At 42.2% G+C, this 18582-nt stretch overlaps 1 protein-coding gene across 1 annotated transcript in view; it reads left to right on the forward strand.

Annotated features, from left to right (window-relative positions):
• Positions 1–4188: 4188 nt before the first annotated feature.
• The window catches only part of SAMSN1 (SAM domain, SH3 domain and nuclear localization signals 1), a 153134-nt gene continuing 138740 nt past the window's right edge, over positions 4189–18582 (forward strand). Inside the window, exons 1-3 of the mRNA XM_061629497.1 lie at positions 4189–4324; positions 5162–5298; positions 8612–8749. The gene's annotated coding sequence lies outside the window, so the exon portion shown is untranslated. The remainder of the gene's footprint in view (positions 4325–5161; positions 5299–8611; positions 8750–18582) is intronic.

The following is an 18582-nucleotide window of genomic DNA, read 5'->3' on the forward strand; positions in this document are numbered from 1 at the left end:
GCAGTGACAGCAATTGCCAGCTAATTATGCTGAATACTACTTCCATCTGTCTCCAATTTGTGACTGGCTCTGCCCTTGCACTTTTATTTTATGACTGGTGGGCCTCAGTTATTTTCAGCTGTGTCAAGTGGGCCCTGAGGGTAGAAAGTTTGAGAACCTCTGCTTTAGTTCACACATTAAGCATGGAGAGGCAGCACTAAAAAAAAGGTGGAGCATGGAAGAATAGTATGATCCTCAACTACCACCCCACAGGGCCTCCACACCAACATATTGTTGCATGGTAATTCCTCCAACCAAAGGGGATGGGAGGTAAATGGCACACAATGTTAGTGTAATTCTAATGTCTAAATTTAGCCAGAATTAACTGACTCATCTTACAAAATTAGTGTCATGTTTATGTCTGACTTTAGCTAAAAGGAAGTCTGAATTTGTGGAGAGTGTCTTCTTGAATTAATTAGCAGCTGCAGGGATTGGTCAGTGGAACAGCCCTATCTGTACTGTTGCCAGGTCTCCGGTATTTGCCCAGAGACTCTGAATCTTTGGGGTCCTCTCTGGGTGAGTCACCCCAGTCTCCAGACTCTCTGCTTTCATTTTTTAAAAATTAAGTATCTAGGTGGTCTGGTTCAAGAGATATACACCAAAATGTCAGCCCCTACCCCCCCACTTTTGTTAAATTGCTCGTGGCCTGGCCTCCAAGAGGTCTTCTGTATCTTTAAAAGTTGTGCAAGGGGAAGGGAGAATTCCACCACTCATTACAGTGTTGCAAGAACACCTGCACTTGGCTGACTTTCTCTTCTAAAGATACAGGATCAGTCTCAGGCAAGGAACCTGGCAACCCTATTTCAGTTGGAGCTGGGAACACACTCTTTAGCTAAGATTTCTATCTATTTCCAGTCAAAGAATTATTTTTGTTTGAGTGGTATGCTCCAAGCAACTGTGGTTGATGTTTAATGATATCCCTAGTGCCCATCCCTATGACATAGCTAGGCTGCCACTATAATCTTGGGGTTTGGGATGCTTCTAACCTGGCAACCCTACCTATCAGTGGAGCTGTACATTGTCTGAATGCCATGTGAAATGTTTTAAGAAAAAGCTTATTAAAATGTTCCTTTACTATGTTCAATTAGAGGCGCATAATGTCTCCCACCCACCCCCCTCACTGGTGGAGGGGATGTGAGGGCCAGGCCAGGGGAGAGAGAAAAGCAGTGATTCCCCCCTTGCCCCTCCTCTATGAAGAGAGTGTGTTAATTTAACCTTTACATAGCCCATTATGTAAGTTAACAGAAAATTAAGTATGAACACTAGGAATTAAATGACTGGCATATTTTTTTGTTTCATAAGAAAAAAGGATGTTAAGGAATGCTACTGTGATTGTAAGTATAGTGAATGCTTTAAAATAATAAAGGCTAACTTAATGTGGATTTCCCCCCCCCTTGTGTACTGCCTTCAAGTCAATTCTGATTTATGGCAAACCCTATAGGGTTTTCATGAGGCTGAGAGGCAGTGACTGGCCCAAAGTCACCCATTGAGCTTCATGGCTATGTGGGGATTTGAACCCTGGTCTCCCAGGTCGTAGTCCAACACCTTAACCACTACACCACACTGGCTCTTGTCTAGATCACTTTAAATTATCTTCTTTGACAGTTTAGCAATATGTACCCAGTCTTGGTCTCCTCATCATAATAACTGCAGACTAAACAATTTTTTACTTCTTACTGCAGGCAAACAAACATACTTCTTTATTACTGGCTGGATAGAGAACACAACTGAAACTGAAAAGCAGAGCAAAGGAAAGTCCAAGGTACTCTACCCCATAATACAAAGTTCTAATTGGTTGCTAGTTCGTTTCTGGGTTCAGTTTAAGTTGCTCACGATAGAGTTTAAAGCCCTGAACAACTTAAGTCCCAAATACCTGAAAGACCGCCTGCCTCCCTACAGACCTTCTCAGGCATTGAGATCAGCAGAGGGGGTCCTCTTGGTAGTTCTGCCACCCTCAGAAGTTTGGGGTATGTGTGGCCTGGGAGAGGGCATTCTCTGTGGTGGCCCCTAAGCTATGAAACTCCCTCCTCACTGAGGTGCATCTTGCAATTTCATTGTACAACGTTGGCGAATGCTGAAGACGCACCTCTTTACCCTGGCCTTTGACACCGAGATGTATATTTTTAGGACCTGCCCTATTTTCTCTGGTGTTGTTTGGGTTGTTTTTAACTGTTTTAAAAGGTGTGTTTTTAAATTGTTGTAACCTGCTCTGGGATCTTTGGGTGAAGGGCGAGTAATAAATTCTAAGAACAATATTTAACTCTTTAAGGGTCATACTACCTGTACAGGCTGTTTTGTTCAGGATCACTTTACAGGGTGGCTGTGATCATGAAAAATCCCCCCTCACTCAGGGAAAGTTGAGTGAAAAAACTCTTGGGGGCTCTTCCAGATGATGAGACTTTTGTTGCACATTTGCCCTGACTTGTCCAGTGACTAAGGAGGCTGTGTCTGTCATGACACAAATTAAAAAGACAATTTTTAAAAATCCTGAAGTGAAGCCCAGCTCGGGGTGTGCGTGCACCCATTCTCCCCACCAGGGCTGCAGGGCTGCTCCGCCACCACCTTTCCAGTAGAACAAGTGAGAAGCTGCTGTTCCAGCAGGCTCTAAGACTGGAAAACGTCCAGAAGGCTTGCCCTCTGGCTCTAAGAGATCCTGCCCTTTGCACTCTCAAGAGGAAGCCTGTGCGCGAATGTGCATATCTCTGTGTTTCTAAATTGTTTTTTGTGTTTTAAAATTTGTATATTTGTTTTTATTGTTTTTAATTGCTGTAAACCGCCCACAGAGCTTCAGCTATGGGGCTGTATATAAATGTAATAAATAAATAAATAAATAGTTGCTGAGTAGAAGAAGAAATATAAAAGACTGTTTAAATGAAAATGGATTTTTTTAAAAAAAAATCAATCACATTTAAGAGTCAGACTTGCATGGGTCCATTCTAAATAGTTTAGCAGTATGTAGATCAGGGTTAGTGGCTGTATGCTTGCATTTGGGAACAGAATGTTCTAAGCCCTCAGACCTGATACTGTCTGCATTAACTGAAATGTTTTATAGAAGAGGACATTTAGATAGGGTTGCCAGGTTCATGGCCTGAGACTTATCCTGTAGCTTTAGGAGAAGAGAAAGTCAGCCAAGTGCAGGTGTTCTTGCAACACTGTAACGACAAAAACCACAAGGTGGAATTCTTCCTTCCCCCTGCACAACTTTTAAAGATACAGAAGACCTCTTGGTTGCCAGGCCCGGAATGGAAAAATGAGAATGTGGAATTGACAGGGCACAATTTGCTCCCATCTCTGATTCACATGTGGTGACAAGCCTCACATAAGAGCATAAGAAGAGCCAGCTGGATCAGGCCAGTGGCCCATCTAGTCCAGCAGCCTGTTTGCACAGTGGCCAACCAGATGCCTATGGGAAGCCCACAAACAGAACCTGAGCACAACAACACTCTCCCCCTCCCCCTGCAGTTTCCAGTCACTGATATTCAGAAGCATGCTGCATCCAACCATGGAGGGAGAGCATAACCATCATGGCTAATAGCCATTGATAGCCTTGTTGTTGTTGTTATGTGCCTCCAAGTCAACTACGACTTAGGGCAACCCTATGTATCCTCCATGTAATCCTCACCCCCTGATGTCCATGTGGACAGTGTGATCAATTGCACAGAGATGGCCTTCACATGTACAGCTATAAATGTGGCCACCAGGGTGTTGGACTAGTCAGTGTGCATGACATCAGGGATGCGGTTAGTTGGCATGGCCATGCTCACACATTGCTCTGCCCAGGTGATATAACTCCTGAACAAGGGCTTTGGTCAGTTTGTAATCCTATTCTGCCCTACCACCCAATACACTTTTTGTTTTTAGGATTCCAAGCCATTCAAGTGGCTTTTTGTAGAAAGCTAATTTTCTGGAATTATCGTTACTTCACTGAGGTTGCAATACTCTGCAGTAAGCTCATTGAACAAAGTCACATCTAAGTAAACAGGTCTAGGATTGTGCTGTCAATTTTACTTTTTTTAAAAAAAAGTCTTCATAGAGTATGAAACTTCATACTCTCCTTTTTTAAAACAAGCCACCTGGGTCAAATTGCCACCTGTTTTTCTTGCTCTGCTGCTGACATTTTGTTGAAGATTTCCTGGCATGGAGGTAAAGTGAAGCATCACTCATTTGAGTCAGCCATCTGATAAAGACACAGTAGATGGGTCTTTCTATGAAAGTCTTACCAATAGGACTGCTCACAGCATCCCACATTTTTCTCCAAGTAACACAGAGCCAAGGACACTGCTAGGTAATGTTTTGGGGCACAGGGCCATGGAACAAATTTGCATAAATGTATACAGTGCCTCTGGGTAAATGAAGATGGTGGGGGCCAGGGCTTTACTAACATTGCACTTTGCAGCACAGATGGCTGCCCTGTAAGCAAAGCTTTTTTTTAAAAAAAGGGGTTTTTGAAAGGGGTAGAAGAGGCAGGACAAAAGACCGGAGACTTGACTCTCTGGGCTACCCCCTAACAGCACCCCTGATAGAGGCTTTCATGTTATTTCAGCCCTCTTCCTTTGATACAAGTTCAATGACAGCTTTGATGGCTTTGCAAAGGGATGTAACTTTTCTATAGAGTCCCACCACAACTCACCACTGCTTTAGATGTAAGACTGTCTAACAGTATCTGATCTATTTTACACACTATTTGTAGTTAGGATTGTAATTTTATCTTCTGGCAAGACCCTTTTGTCTGTAAAAACTGCATGGTGGGCAAAAGCTGGATAGATGGTGATTTCTTCCACATGCAATGTGCTACTGCACCTGTTGAATGTCTGCCTTTCTGAAGCCCTGCCAGAAGAATGGTGGCACCCTGTTTGAAATGTAGCATTGGTCATGTAGTTGTAGACACTTACAAAACTAGTTAGTCTTGCCTTTGAATCATAAAAATGCACTATTCTGACCAAATTAGAAACACACCTGGACCTTATTTTGTCATCTCTTTCTATGGTCTGGTTTTGTTAGTAAACGTTGTTCATTAATTTAAGGAACTACTTGTGCTGGCCCAGGCAATCTTGTCTCATCTGATAATGGGCTGGGATTCCAGTGGATTATTGCAGGGATTTTATCTTGCCCTAATCTCTAGGGATAAATGTTCAAACAGCTGGGAAGGACAAGAAGGAGCTGCATTCTGTGGCTGGAATTCCTTGGAACAGGATAATATTTGTAAATGCTGCAAAAATTTGTCTTCATAGCAAAATGAATCTTTTCTGTTTTTCACTGGTAAGTCTTTCCTTTACTCTATCTGATTTCGTGAACTGATTTTGTAAATGTAAGCTTTAGTCAGGTGACAGAGATTAAAGGTGTTGAAAAAAGAACTGTTGGATATACAGTATGAAACTCATGGCCAGAAAACAAAGGGAATATAAAGCAGCAAAGGAAACAAATCATTGTTGTTGTTTTTAAAAAACACCCTAAAATAAAAGTAGGTATGGTAGGAGCTTGATTTAGAAGTATTTTGTCTGGTAGATGTGGAGCTGATTGTTTTTTTCTTAATGATTAACATGGAGCTATTTTTTATTCTTGAAGACAAAACAACTTATCTTTGTAGCATGTATTCAAGAAACAATTTGAATTCCATTTCTATCGGGATGTTTTTAAATATTGAGACTTATGCGGCTACATCATGACCTAGTAAAAAAAACCTTAGTGATCACAGTATAAATGTCATGAGCTTTTAAAACATAGACTGCACACTCTTGTAGTAAGCACTATTGTAAAATGCAGCCCTTTTCATAGAAGATATTTTATTATATGTGCTGTATTGTTTGGTCTTTAAAGACTGAATGCTTCTTTTGGCATGGTGGAAGCAGAATGTAATTATTTCAAGAAACAGTTTTTCTTACCTCTTTATGCGCAGTTATGCTTCTACTCTGCCGCCCTGGGCTCCTACTGGCAGAAAGAGCGGGATATAAATAAATAAATAAACAAATACTCTGGAAAATCAATTGAATATATTATTTGTTGAAAATAAATAAATTCAGAAAATAATGACATTTTGATCTAGAGCAATACATGCAAGTATTTTGTTTTTATTTTTAGATTTATAATCAGCTATTGTATAAATCATAAAATAACGTATAAAACATGATAAATTACAGTGGTAAGTACATTAAACAAATCAACAAAGTAAGAATACGAAGAAGTCAGCTTAGAGGTCACATCAAGAATCTAGTAATGCACCTTAAGATGGCTTCAAACCCCATGGAAGTGATTGCTCTTACTGATTTCCTAAACAAACTAAGGATCAAGAGGGCTTGATGTATTTCCCTTGGAAGGAATATCATAGAAGAAGCATTTCATATCATAGAAGAATGCTTGCCTTTATACCTATCAGTGAAAGTTTCCATTTCACTACAGGAGAGGCAGATATAACTGTAGAATCGGGGATTACTGAGCCATTTTGCCCCTGCAAGGGACTGTACGTGCTACACGATCCAAGAGATGTTTTTGCCAGGTCCTCTTCAACCTATTTCCCCAAAGAGGGATGTTTAGTTTGGGTTATTGGCTCAGATAAATTCCCCTACCAAATAAATTGAATAAATTTTAATTTGAAATAAAGCATTGGTGTCCAACCTTGGATTGTATTTTTTCTTTTTCAAGTAACTGTATGTAATGTGCCACAGGGTACTTTCCAGAATTTGTGTATTGTACATACCACTTAGATATTGTGAACAGGCAGGCCAGTTCTATTTCTTAACAACAGAAACCTCCGTTTGCACTGGAAGACTTAGAGCAGCATCCTGTACAAGGCAAGAAAATTTCTTCAACTGGATAGGTACGCTAACTGAAAGAATAAAACCACAATTTCAAGGGTGTGATCCAGCCAAAAGTTTAGCACACATTTAATTGTGTGACCTGATGTGGCCTGATGACGTGGACAAGGTGCTTGTGACAATGCGGCCAGCAATGTGTCCTTTCAACCCTTGCCCTTCTTGGCTTATTAAAGCTTGCCGAGGGGGGTTGACCGAGTGGATCCAGGGTATGGTCAACGCATTGTTGCAGAAGGGAGTAGTTCCAGCTGCCCTGCAAGAGGCGATGATCCGACTGCTCCTGAAAAAGCCCACCCTGGACCCATTGGTTTGCAACAACTACCTACCAGTTGCTAATACCCTTTTCTTAGGGAAGGTGATTGAGAGGGTTGTGGTGCAGCAATTTCAAGTCATCTTGGATGAACAGATTATATTGACCCATCCAGTCTGGGTTCAAGTCTGGTTATGGGAGTGAATTGGCCTTGGTCGCCCTGATTTATGAGCTTTATTGGGAGGACAGGGAGAGTGCAACCCTGTTATTCTTACTTGATCTCTTGGCGGCTTTTGATACCATTGACCATGGTATCCTTCTGGGCTGACTTGGTGAGATGGATATTGGAGGCACTGTTTTACAGTGGTTCTGATCCTATCTCCAGGGTCATTTTCAGAGAATAGCATTGGGTGCTTGTCTTTTGGCTCCCTGGCAGTTGTGCTATAGGGTGCTGCAGGGTACCATCTTATACCCCATACTGTTTAACATCCATATGAAGCCCTTGGGAGTGGTCATCAGGAGATTTGGAGCAAGCCCTGGACTGCTGCCTGGACTCGGTGGTGGGCTGGATGAGGGCCAATAAACTGAGCCTGAATCCTAGCAAGATGGAGATGCTGTGGGTTGGTGGTTACCGAGTTTGGATAATTGGTCAGTTGCCAGCTTTGGATGGGGTTATACTCCCTCTGAAAGAGCAGGTCTGTAGTCTGGGGATGCTCCTGGATCCATCTCTATTGCTACAGGCCCAGGTGACCTCAGTGGCTAGGAGTGCCTTTTACCAGTTTACCAGACATCTGTGGCCGTTTCTGGACCGGAATAGCCTGACCACTGTTGTCCATGCACTGGTAATCTCTAGGTTGGATTACTGTAATGCACTCTATGTGGGACTACCCTTGAGGTTGGTCTGGAAGCTGCAGCTGGTGCAAAATGCGGCAGCAAGACTGCTCACTGGGGCAGGGTATTGCCAACATGTCACCCTGCTGTTGAAAGAATTGCACTGGCTATCTATTAGCTACCGGACTTAGTTCAAGGTTCTTTGCCTAATGGTAGGGACAGTCCTGAATCCACCTCTACTGTGTCCTTCCTCTGGATGAGTTCCCTGCCATGTCATCAGCTAGACAAGTGGGACATACCAAGGACAGTGATGCAACTGGCCATGTTTCCCCTTACTTTAATATCCTCAACACCTCCTTTTCTCAATCCCCAGTCCTGGGCACAATCAGGACTTCCCATGAGTAACAACATAAGTGCAAGTGTTTAAGATAAATACTAAAATCAAAATAGTTGGGGGGAAAACTAACTATGGATTTCTTTGAACCTTTGGTTTATTTTATTGCCCTAGAAATTCCACAGAACTTCTGTTATATAGCTGTTTGGCATGCTGTTTCCTGAACTAGAAATAAGGGATAGTTCCTGAACTAGAAATAAGGGATAGTTGCTTTCCTGAAAACATCAGAAAGGGGAAGAACTGCATGAATTGACTTAATATGACAGTTATGATGTTCTTGAATTTTAGGAAGGTTCCATGGACAGCTTATATGAACCAATTAAAGAAAATCAAGAACCACATGAAACCATTTGCATGACCAGCAGAGCTAACATCCCAGAAAGTGCCTCTATGAAATGTGGACCTCCAGAAAGATCTCAGTCGTTGGTAAGTGAGGCAATGTCATTCTGTCTTGAAACATTCTGACTGCTTTTGAACTGTTATGAATGCTTAAATGTGAAGTTTGAAACACAGACCTACAAGTACAGCCTTTTTAAAATTAGGATATCCCTGAAAACATTAAAAGCAATGTATTCAAACAAGCCTTGCCACTTCATAAAAGACAATTGAATTCAGATGAAAGCCAGAATCTAGGACCCTGTGTGCACAAAACATTCCATTCTCCCTTATGAGATATAAAAGTTCCAACCAAGCATGGCCATTTCCCATTGGGCATAACAAGCATCTCTCTTTCATGCATGATTTTGGGAGATTCCCTGTTTGAAGAGTCTGCAAATGTATCCATTATCTCCACTTGGTACTCATTTCCTATTTCACTTCTGCACTAGCCTTCTTCACACATTACTAGTGTAAAAGGAAAAAGTGTTCAGATGGACCGTGGCGCTGTACCTTTTGCACCATCCCCAAAGATACATGGTTTCTTCCAGCCCCACCTCCACATTAACAGGGATGTCTGAGGCAGAGAAGCCTTTGGGCATAGACCTCTATGCATAAACCCCCATACAAACACATTTCTAAGATCTGGTGACACCAGCATACATGTACTGTTCTGTACACGAAAACTTCCTTGCCTCAGACTTCTATGTTAATACATAGATCTTAGCATCATCACAGGAAGGACCACAGGTGAGGCTCTGCAGCCTTTTTCTACACGCTTTGCTTCTTCATGCAAATAACAAATGAAGGAGGCTAATTTAGTGACACATTCTATCTTTTCAGCCTTCCTTCTAATTGTAGTTGGCCAGAAGAACAGGGGTTAAGTATACCACTTCAGGACTTAGACTGAAACCCTAAACAAACCCCACTGAACACAGTAAGCATATATAGGATTGCACTGTTCATTTCTTGATCCCAAAGTTAGTAAACTCCAATAAGAAACAAATATTTCTAGACATTTACCAAAGCATATGTGGTATATCAAGTCTTCTTGGGATTTTTTTCCAGATTAGTAATCTCTTAGCTATCTTTCTTGAATTAGGTTTAATTTTGAACATTTTTAAATGTAATACTTTTAAAGACAACTATATGAGAATGATCATGGTAGGCAAATGCCCAGTTCCAGTTGTAATCATGTGCTATCCATGCACATTACTATCCATGCTCAGCGATTAATGGGGCTAGATATAAGTGTGTCTCCATCTGCCTCAGCTGTATGCAAAGAAGCCTGATTTTCCTACATGCAACTCTGCATGCAAAATGTATTACTAGATTGTGCCATAGTCTAGCAAATATAGCTATAAAAACAAACAAAGAATACTTCAATCAGAAGAGGAAAAAATCAATGCAATATTTTAAATGCTTGCATGATTTAATTCCATTCACTTCCCTAGTTACTTTGGAAATTGAGCTTGTGAAGCCCTTCTTATCTATTTCCAATAAAACCTAACTACAAACCATCTGTGCAATGTTTAGCAGCAATATTATTTTAAAGAAAAAAACATGCAAGATATTGATTATATGCAGTATGAATCAACAGATGTTATTTCCAAACTGAGTGTGGTATTATTATGAACCTATTTCAGCTATCTCTTGGAAATCAGGTTACCATATTAGTGTATGTTTCTAACATTAAAGTGTTGGCATGAGTGACAGCCGAGATACACAGACTTTATCTTTGCCACTGTTTTCTGAATGAGCATTTAAACCCACTGTTTGCTATACTGCCAGGATCAGTTCCTCTGAAATAAAGCACCACCTGTATTTGGGTCACGTACTGGTAGGTACCCAATATAATTCCATGGCATTATTCACCGTCCCCCACCCCCTGAACTGCTAATGAAGCCAAATTTTCAATTCTGACAACTGGGACCTGCAACAAAGGAGCATGGGGTGACTCTTTGGTGGCAACCTGCTGTGGGCAGCCCACCAACAGCAGCAAGACACTTTAAATAGTCCTTCCACTCAGAATTAGGAATGTTACACAAATCAGAGAAGCTTGCACAGTTAGAATATGCAAGTCATCATGTTTTGAAACTCTAGAGTATACAATCTGGCCTATCACATTAGCCACATTTTTTAAAAATATGTGAATCTATCTTAGATTGAGACAGACTCTGGTTCACTCCAGCCTAGTTTTGTCCATACTGAAGTCAGAGACATGATCAGGGAAGAATGCAAAAAGGCAATACCTCTAGTTAAAAAGAGAGAAAGACCTCAATGGATGACTGAAGAAACTCTTCAAATGGTTAAAGAGAGAAGGAAAGAAAAAGCAAAAGGAGATAGAAACACGGTCAGAACCCTAAATGCAACTATACAATGACTAGTACATAGGGACAAAGAAAACTAATACAATAGTTATTGTATAGAAATAGAAAAGGACAACAAGAAGGGTAGAACAAGAGCCCTATTCCAAAAGATTAGAGAAACGAAAGGGAAATTTAAACCACAAGTAGGGAAGTTGAATAATTAATGGGAACACACTGACTGACCGAGATGAAATAAAAGGAAGATGGAAGCAATACACTGAAGAATTATATAAAAGAGATGCCAGGATGAAAGATTCATTCACGGAGGAACCATATGATGAAGAACCAGAAATTTTAGAATGTGAGGTGAAAGCTGCTCTTAAAATACTTGGAAGAAACAAATCACCAGGAACAGATGGCATACCACTAGATTTGCTACAAGCTACTGAGACTGAATCTGTCCAAATTTGACAAACATTTGTCAACAAATATGGAAAACTAAATAATGGCCCACAGACTGGAAGTGTTCAATATACATCCCAGTTCCAAAGAAAGGGGATCCCAGAGAATGCAGTAATTATTAAACTATTGCCTTAATATCCCATGCAAGTAAAGTAATGCTCAAGATTCTACAACAAAGGCTCTTACCATATATGGAGCAAGAAATGCCAGACGTCCAAGCTGGATTTAGAAAGGGAAGGGGTACCAGAGATCATATGTCAGACATATGTTGGATAATGGAACGGAGCAAGGAATTTCAGAAGAAAATCACCCTGTGCTTTATAGACTACAGTAAAGCCTTTGACTGTGTGGATCATGAAAAACTATAGAATGCAAAGAAATGGGGGTGCCACAGCATCTGATTGTCCTGATGTGCAACCTATACTCTGGACAAGAGGCTACTGTAAGGACAGAATATGGAGAAACCGATTGGTTCCCAATAGGAAAGGGTGTGACACAGGGGTGTATTTTATCACCCTATTTGTTTAATCTATATGCAGAACATATCATACGGAAAGTGGGATTGGACCAAGATGAAGAAGGTGTGAAAATTGGAGGGAGAAACATAAATAATTTAAGATATGCAGACGATACCATACTACTAGCAGAAACCAGTAATGATTTGAACTGAATGCTGATGATAGTTAAAGAGGAAAGCACAAAAGCAGGACTACAGCTGAACGTCAAAAAGACTGAAGTAATGACAACAGAAGATTTATGTAACTTTCAAGTTGACAATGAGGACATTGAACTTGTCAAGGATTATCAATATCTTGGCACAGTCATTAATCAAAATGGAGACAATAGTCAAGAAATCAGAAGAAGGCTAGGACTGGGTAGGGCAGCTGTGAGAGAACTAGAAAAGGTCTTCAAATGCAAAGATGTATCACTGAACACCAGCGACGTCACTAGCGGGAGTGCGGGGGGGGTGCGGACCTCCGGCACGCACCCTCCGGCGCACACCCTCCCAGGGGCATGGACAGGGGTGGCTGGTCTCGCATGTGCGCTCGCCACGCTCCACGCTGCTGGTGGAAGGCCCATCCAGGCTTCACCACCAGCTAGCAGGCGCCTGCTTTCGGCGCGCACCGGACCGGGTGCCGGGGGGCAGCAGCATCACTAGCGAGAGTGTGGGGGTGCGGCTCTGGGTGTCACCCCCCTCGTGGTGTCACCCAGGTGCAATCCGCACCCCCCGCAACCCGGTAGTGACGCCCCTGCTGAACACTAAAGTCAGGATCATTCAGACCATGGTATTCCCGATCTCTATTTATGGGTGTGAAAGTATGACAGTGAAAAAGGCAGATAAGAGAAAAATCAACTCATTTGAAATGTTGTGCTGGAGGAGAGCTTTGCAGATACCATGGACTGTGAAAAAGACAAATAATTGGGTGTTAGAACAAATCAAACCAGAACTGTCACTAGAAGCTAAAATGATGAAACTGAGGTTATCATACTTTGGACACATCATGAGAAGACATGATTCACTAGAAAAGACCATAATGCTGGGAAAAACAGAAGGGAGTAGAAAAAGAGGAAGGCCAAACAAGAGATGGATTGATTCCATACAGGAAGCCACAGACCTGAACTTACAAGATCTGTTCAGGGTGGTTCATGACAGATGCTCTTGGAGGTCATTCATTCATAGGGTCGCTATAAGTCGTAATTGACTTGAAGGCACATAAGAACAACAACAATCTTTTTATGTACCTCTGATTAAAATTCTTCTTTGGAAAAAAAAAGAATACTAAATTGTTTAAATTGCTCACCTTCAGCCTATTTTTAATGAGAGACATAAATATCTTGTTGGATCTCTGCATTTTTGTTTTAGGAATGTTTACTACAGTAGTTAACTAAAAATAAAGGCTCTCTGCTGTGTCATTCTGCTTAACTGCAGAATCAATATGGTTATTTATAAAATAGTTTATAGAAATGGAAAACGAGATTAGTGGTGACGTTTCAGCAATGTGCCCTATGGAAAGATGCTGCTTAGGCCAAAGGACAATGTGTAATCTCCTGTATGATGTTTCTAGCATGAGAGTTATTAGGCCTACACCTCATATGCAGTTCTCAGCTTATTAACTGAGCCTACTTGGATTCTGATTTTAAATCCTGTCAGTTGCCATCTGAACATTGTAACCTCATGCTTTCAAGGGAGTGCAACTTTATTCCAAAAGCCATAGGGATTCTCTCTTTCAACAAGCCTTTGATGTAGTGATCTTATCCCAGTCTGCATCTGTGTTGGAATTACTTTTTTAGATTTTTAAAAAGCTTTTCTTTTAAAGACATTTAAAAGATGTTTTATTTTAATACGTTCTAAAGTCTTGTGTTTTTCAGATGTTTTAGAAAGTTTTTAGAGTTTTGGCTGCTGCTCTGGGCTCCTTCTAGGAGGAAGGGCAGAATATAAATTTAACAAATAAGTAAGAAAATAATAAATAAATAGAACTCTGAAGAATTTTTCTTAGAATCTCATTGTGATGAGGAACAAGTTTTATACAACTCCCTTGTTACAACAGCTCCACTGGCTGCCAGTCTGTTTCCAGTCACAATTCAAAGTGCTGGTTTTCACCTATAAATCCCTATATGGCCTAGGTCCAGGCTATTTGTCAGACCGTATCTCCCTATATGAGCCTGCCCGGGCCCTGAGATCTCAGTCCCAACACCTTCGCGAGCGCAATTGGTGGAGACACGAGATAGGGCCTTCTCTGTGGCTGGTCCTAGGTTCTGGAACTCCCTTCCTAGGGAGGCACAAATGGCCCCCTCCTTACCATCCTTCCGTTGGCAAGTAAAGACTTTTTTATCCCGACAGGCTTTTGGGATAGAAGGTGTTTAGGATTGGGCTCTACAAGGTTTGTTTTATTGTTTTATGCTATTATATGTATTATTTAAAAAAAATTTAACATTTTAAGTGCCTGTTTCATGGTTTTAAGGTTGTGTATAGTTTAATTGTATTTTAATTGTATGTTTTTGTATGCTTTTAACTACATGTAGTTTTATTTGTAAGCCGCCCTGAGTTCCAGTTTGGAAAAAGGGTGGGGTAAAAATAAAGTTTCATTCTTTCATTCATTCATTCATGTATGACAAATGGGTTGTGTAATAATATGCTGCAATGTATACCCATCTCTTAAGAATGTTCCTTCACAGCCATGCCTTCGTCCAAGGTACTATGAGGGCTACTCCAGATCATCTGTTTATTGAAAGTTTATCCTGATTTGCTTGCTCAAAGCTTGCACAGAGGTTAGATTATGCTTGGTCTTTATTGAGCATCCATTCTGATTTGTTTCAAGACATATGAAAATTATCATTGATTCTACTCATCTGCCACCCATGATCTCCTTTGGTAGGAAGGGTGGAATATAAATTTAATTAATAATTCACTAATAGGCAAAAAACCTTGCTGTTTAAGCAACCAGATATTTCTATCAAACTTTAAAAAGCAGGGAAATTGGGCAGCTATAGTGAATGCACCAGGGGAGCAGGAGACCTGATCTCCTCTCTGAGATACTGTACTGCACTAAAAACTTGGCAAAATGCAAACAAAATTTGCGTTGGTCTTTCACAGTCCAATCCACTTCCTGTGTAACTAACCACAGGGGATGGTGAAAGGGAGGAGGGGATGGGGAGCAGGCAGGAGGGGGTGGAGGAGGAAAGGTTTGATCATTTGCACGCTTATTGAGTTCAGTAGGATTTACTCCTGTGCAATCATGCTTAGGATAGGTAAAACTGACCATGGGGAGGGAGGCCTGGAGTGTGCAGGGGAGGAGGAAAAAGGAAGAGGATGGGGGGAAGAAGAAGGGAGGAGGAAGGGAAAGGAGAGGGGGAGGAAAGGCAGGTCTGATCATTTGCATGCTTATTGAGTTCAGTGGGATTTACTCCCATGCAATCATACTTTGCATATGTAAAACTGACTGGGGAGGAGGAGGAGGAGGAGGAGGAGAGGGAGGGAGGGCTGGAGTGGGCAGGGGAGAAGGAAGAAGGAAGAAGGGAGGGGAGGAAGAAGGGAGGAGGAAGGGAGAGGAGAGGGGAAGGAGAGGAAAGGGGAAGGAGAGGAAAGGCAGGTCTGATCATTTGCATGCTTATTGAGTTCAGTGGGATTTACTCCCATGCAATCATGGCTAGGATAGGTAAAACTGACCATGGGGGGGAGGAGTGGGAGGGGAGAGTAGAAGAAAAGAGAAAGGGAGGAGAGGGGAGCAGAAGGAGAGGCAAGGGGAAGGAGGGGATTGGAAGGGGAGGGATGATGGAAAGGGGAAGGAAGGGACAAAAGGGAGGTGATGGGAAGGAGGAGGAGGGGAGGGCAGGTTTGATCATTTGCATGCTCATTTAGTTCAATGGGATTCACTCCCATGCAATCATGCTTGAAAATGAAATGGACTGCCTCCAATAGGGTTTCCATGATAAGCGGAATTCAGAGGTGGTTTACCATTGCCTTCCTCTGAGGCAGAGAGGCAGTGACTGGCCCAAGATCACCCATTGAGCTTCATGCCAGTGTGGGGATTCAAACACTGGTCTCCTAGGATAGGTAAAACTGACCATGAAGGAGGAAGGGGGAGAGTGGAGGGGAGGGGAAGGAGGAGATTGGCAGGGGATGGGAGGGGTGAAGAAAGGGGGAGGGAAGGGGCAAGAGGGAGGGGATAGGAGGGAGGAGGAGGGGAGGGCAGATTTGATCATTTGCATATTGAGTTCAGTGGGATTTACCCCTGTGTAATCATGCTTAGGATAGGTGAAACTGGCCTGGGAGAAGGGCAGGGAGGGGAGGAGGAGGGCAGGAAAGGGGAGAAGAGAGGGAGCAGAGGAGATTGGATGGGTGGGCACTGGGCAGAGGGAAGCCCCTTTCCATTCCAAAAGGAAAGCATTGTGAACAGTATCATTGCTTTTCAGCATTTCCTCCCTTTTTTTTTATTCTACAGCAGGCACATGTAGCCTCCCACCCAAATTTAAACAAAAGCTGTCCCTGGCCACATCCACACCAGACCTTTATTTCCCTTTAGATAGTCATGGCTTCTTCCAAAGAATCCTGGGAAGTGTAGTTAGTGAAGGTGTTGAGAGTTGCTAGGAGATGCCCTGTTCTCCTCACAGAGCGTCAATCGGAGCAGCTGATGATTAAACCACTCTGGCCACTGGAGCTCTGTCAGGGGAATAGGACCCTCCTCTCAGGACCCTTCATAAACTACACTTCCCAGGATTCTTTGGGGGAAGCCATGACTGTCTAAAGTGAAATAAAGGTCTGGTGTGGATGTGGCTCCCTTATTAGGCAAGCCAAGCAGCTGTTAGTCTGGCTTTTACTGACAGTAGGTTCTTACTGAGCATGCCCGACATTATCATTGAGTTCAAGCCAAAATTTCTTAAATTAATTAAGCATCAGCCAGGCACTTTTTAAACTTTTAAACTGCAGAAGATGAAGGTCAGAGTATGGGGCAAGGTCAGTAATAGAAGTACAGATCCTCTGTGAACATGATTGATTTTTAATTAATTTCAACAGATTATGAGAACTCAGAGAAAAAAGTCCAAAAGGGCTCTGGGGCTTTTTCTCTCTCTTTTTACACTTTGAACTCTGGATTCTCTCTGACTGTTTTGTGTATCACCATGAAAATTTACAGAGTTGTTAAGCAAGCGTTTCTGAGTTCAGGACTATAAATTTTGTAAGGTTTTGTTTTGAAATGAGCTTATGGGAAGCATGGACCGGCCATGTTGTTCGAATGCCTGATCACCGTCTTCCAAAGCAGCTACTTTACTCCCAACTTAAGGATGGAAAATGGAATATTGGTGGACAGCAAAAGAGGTTTAAAGATGTTCTCAATGCTAGTCTAAAAAAATGTAACATAAGCATCAAGAACTGGGAAGCCTTGGCCCATGAGCTTCCCAGTTGGAGGTCGGCCATTATCAAAGGTGCTATGGACTTTAAAGAAGCACAAGTACAGGGCGAAAGGGACAAACGAGCTAAGCAGAAGGCACGTCAAGCAAATCCTCATCGTGACCATCTTCCATCTGGAAACCTATGTCCTCACTGTGGGAGGCTGTGTGGATCCAGAATTGGCCTCCACAATAAGAACATAAGAACATAAGAAGAGCCTGCTGGATCAGGCCAGTGGCCCATCTAGTCCAGCATCCTGTTCTCACAGTGGCCAACCAGGTGCCTGGGGGAAGCCCGCAAGCAGGACCCGAGTGCAAGAACACTCTCCCCTCCTGAGGCTTCCGGCAACTGGTTTTCAGAAGCATGCTGCCTCTGACTAGGGTGGCACAGCACAGCCATCACGGCTAGTAGCCATTGATAGCCCTGTCCTCCATGAATTTGTCTAATCCTCTTTTAAAGCCATCCAAGCTGGTGGCCATTACTGCATCTTGTGGGAGCAAATTCCATAGTTTAACTATGCGCTGAGTAAAGAAGTACTTCCTTTTGTCTGTCCTGAATCTTCCAACATTCAGCTTCTTTGAATGTCCACGAGTTCTAGTATTATGAGAGAGGGAGAAGAACTTTTCTCTATCCACTTTCTCAATGCCATGCATAATTTATACACTTCTATCATGTCTCCTCTGACCCGCCTTTTCTCTAAACTAAAAAGCCCCGAATGCTGCAACCTTTCCTCGTAAGGGAGTCGCTCCATCCCCTTGATCATTCTGGTTGCCCTCCTCTGAACCTTTTCCAACTCTATAATATCCTTTTTGAGATGAGGCGACCAGAACTGTACACAGTATTCCAAATGCGGCCGCACCATAGATTTATACAACGGCATTATGATATCGGCTGTTTTATTTTCAATACCTTTCCTAATTATTGCTAGCATGGAATTTGCCTTTTTCACAGCTGCCGCACACTGGGTCGACATTTTCATCGTGCTGTCCACTACAACCCCGAGGTCTCTCTTCTGGTCGGTCACCGCCAGTTCAGACCCCATGAGCGTATATGTGAAATTAAGATTGTTTGCTCCAATATGCATAATTTTACACTTGTTTATATTGAATTGCATTTGCCATTTTTCTGCCCATTCACTCAGTTTGGAGAGGTCTTTTTGGAGCTCTTCGCAATCCCTTTTTGTTTTAACAACCCTGAACAATTTAGTGTCGTCAGCAAACTTGGCC

The sequence above is a fragment of the Rhineura floridana genome, chromosome 5, assembly GCF_030035675.1.
Source record: "Rhineura floridana isolate rRhiFlo1 chromosome 5, rRhiFlo1.hap2, whole genome shotgun sequence".
NCBI classification, from domain to species: domain Eukaryota; kingdom Metazoa; phylum Chordata; class Lepidosauria; order Squamata; family Rhineuridae; genus Rhineura; species Rhineura floridana.